Source organism: Heloderma suspectum, chromosome 4, assembly GCF_057233095.1.
Source record: "Heloderma suspectum isolate Gila_16-S chromosome 4, 16-S_ref, whole genome shotgun sequence".
Taxonomy (NCBI): Eukaryota; Metazoa; Chordata; class Lepidosauria; order Squamata; family Helodermatidae; genus Heloderma; species Heloderma suspectum.
Window position 1 is genome coordinate 65,857,638 of NC_139461.1, and position 3,046 is coordinate 65,860,683.

The window sequence follows — 3,046 nt, forward strand, 5'->3', positions numbered from 1 at the left end:
CTATGTAAATGTTTACGTAGCTTATCACAGCTGACTTAAAAAAAAAAAAAAAAACGTGCGTACACAAATGGTGGCGGCCAGGGCCGCCGCCGCCATTTGTGTTCCTTATTTTGGCACGTCTTAGTCTACGTAAACATTTATGTAGACTAAGACGGAGAAAATAAAGGGAACGCAAATAGCGTAGCGGACGCTACACTATTTGCGTTCCCCTTTTTTTTGCCGTCTTAGTCTACATAAATGTTTACGTAGACTAAGACGTGCCAAAATAAGGAACACAAATGGCGGCAGCCATGGCCGCCACCATTTGCGTACGCGCGTTGCTTTTTTGTTTTTTTTTTAAAGTCAGACATGATAGGCTACATAAACATTTACGTAGCCTATCAAGGTTTTTTTAAAAAACTTAGCCGTGATAGGCTACGTAAATCTTTACGTAGCCTATCACGTTTTTTTGTGTTTTTTTTTACTAGAAATGGCGGCGGCAACAGCCGGTCGGAAGACCGGTCACTGCAGCTGCCGCCGCCGAACCGCCACCGGAGCCGCCACCGAACCGCCGCCGGAGCCGTCGCCGGAGCCGCCACCACCAGGGAGATCCGCCCAAGGTAAGTCTTGTCCCAGGTGGGAGGGGGGGGCAGGCCGTTCCGCCACCGATTTCGAATGCACTGGCATTCAGCCTCCCCAAGATCCGTGGCAGAATTTTCGTACATCCCTATGTGCATGCAGAAGCACCTTATGGTGACAGGTGACGCCTGCGGCCCCCCAAGTGGGTTGTGCGGCTTGGCGGGAGGATAAGGGTTGCCTGGGAGACCAACCCTCCTCACTCACCCAGGTTTTGTGCAGCACCAGGAGGGGGTGACAGGGGAAGGTCTACCTCCCCCAGAAGAGGCAGACCGGAGGGATGGCGAGATCGACGCCACCCCTCAGGTTGGGTGTGTTTTCGCCGAAGAAGTGCCAGCTAGTCGCTGGCACAGTCAGGTGCCTGTCCTAGGTACCCTTTTGCAGATATTATCAATAAACATGGGCCAATTTTCAACCCAGACTTTGTTGTCTGAGTCCTCTTTGACCCATATCCACTCGTAAAATGAGCTGTCAAATTACAGCGTTTGAGTTCTGCTTGAGCTCCCTCCGTGAAAAGCGAAAAAGTCATGATAAGGGGGGCTAGACCACAGAGTCATCTAGAGGCTGTATAATGACACATATGGAAGACTTAGATAACGGGGGAAAAGAGCGGGGAAAGAGGAGAAGAAGAAAACACATGTAAAGGGAGTCCATCGTGATTCTGCATTTAAAACAGAAGCAGAAAGCCCCATTTTAAATGTGGGATTTTAGGCTGGTGTAGAGGTGCTGTCTGGCATACTATTAAACCTATCTTGGCTGGGTTACATTTACAAGAAAGATTGTTATTATGGGCTGCCTGTTTGTTTGTTTGTTTGTTTTTAGTACTCTGGGGCCCAGACCTCTTCAGAAGGGGGGGATGCTGTTATGTATTGGTCTTATGGGCCCCTTCCAACCCTACTCTTCTATGATTCTATGATTTGGGGTCAGTCTATATTATCTCCAGAGGTCCCTTGCCATTCAGTGCTGCTCAGTAGAAAGAGACTGAAGATTCCCCCCAGTGTAGTCTTTTGGTCAAGTTACCCAAAGGTTATCTGGAATTCGTAACCTTTGTTCTCCAAGGCCTGAGGGGACAGGAGGAAATGGACCTGGGGGGAGAGGGGTGACTCTAAGACAAAAGGAGAGCAGCTTTTGTCTTGGAGATGAAGATCTGCTGGGCAGCTGCCAGGAAGCAAGGTTTTGCTTGGAGTTGTGATGTAGGCCTTCATCCTGAGCACAGTGTAAAAAACCTTTATAAAAGAAACATCGCAAGTCTCCAGTGCCCTCCTTCCTGGAAACCGAAGCCTGGATGAGTGCTAAAGCCCCCTGCAAGGTCATCCCTCTGAGGACTGGGGTGCAGAAGCATAACACTTTGTTTTGCTGCATTTCAGAGTGAGAGAGAGAATGAGAAGAGAGAGATCTTCCCCACCCTCTCACTACTTCCCCCTTCCTCTCTCTAAGCTTCAGGTGAAGTCTCAGAAGACTGGGGGCAAGGGATTTGTCCTCATTTTCTCTGGTCTTAATTTTCTTGTTATTCCCACATTTCCAGGGCTGACAGCAATGCAAAGCCTTGGAACCACAAACTCCCACTCAGTGCAGGAAACAACCTGCTCCAAACAATTAAAAGGATATTTATGTGTAGGTATGATACAGCTTACTCTTAATCGTGGGTGGGTGGGGAGAATGAGCAAATGGTTGTAGAAGCCTCTGATGAAATAAGCAATTTCAGCATTGGTGTTGTAAACAACTTGACACGGGAGGGAACAAATAATTCAGAAAGCAATAATTACAGGCGCAATACTATGCATGTTCTCTGGATACGCTGTACAATTATGTGGTTGAGGCACAGCAATTGTAGACCAGAAGCCTCGTCTGAAAGCGTCCTAAGCCTAGATCTACACCAGTGCGTTTGACCAGTATTGAAGTGTGCTGATACACGCAGCTCCCGGCTTACCTGGGGAGCAATGTTGTGGTGGCGTGCAGTCCGGATGGGGGGGTGGCAGTTGAGCCACGGCAGCAGCACCAAGCGTGCACCCACGTGGGAGGCAGGGAGCCAATCAGGGCTAAATTGGCTCGGTGGGAAAAGAAAAAACTTCCCTCCCTCTAGCCCTCCAGAGGCCATGAAGAATGGGGCCTCCCACATGACTTTGACATTGTGGTCACTGACTTCCCCACCCACCCACTCCAGGGTAACTCATTTCTTGCCATGGATTATGGTTAGTTGCCAGTTAACGGGGTGGGAAGGAATTTTACCTGCACACAGATTGCCACCATGATGCAGGGGGTTTGCCTTCCCCATTGCAAGAATATTAATTTGGTGATATTTGGATTTGTTTGGCTTGCCAAGTACAACTGTGAGGTTGGTTATAAAACGTTATATTCTAAGTCACAACTTTGTAGGCATGGAAGGCATTGGGCTGGATCCACTGGTAAGGGGAATGGGATTGGGTGCTGT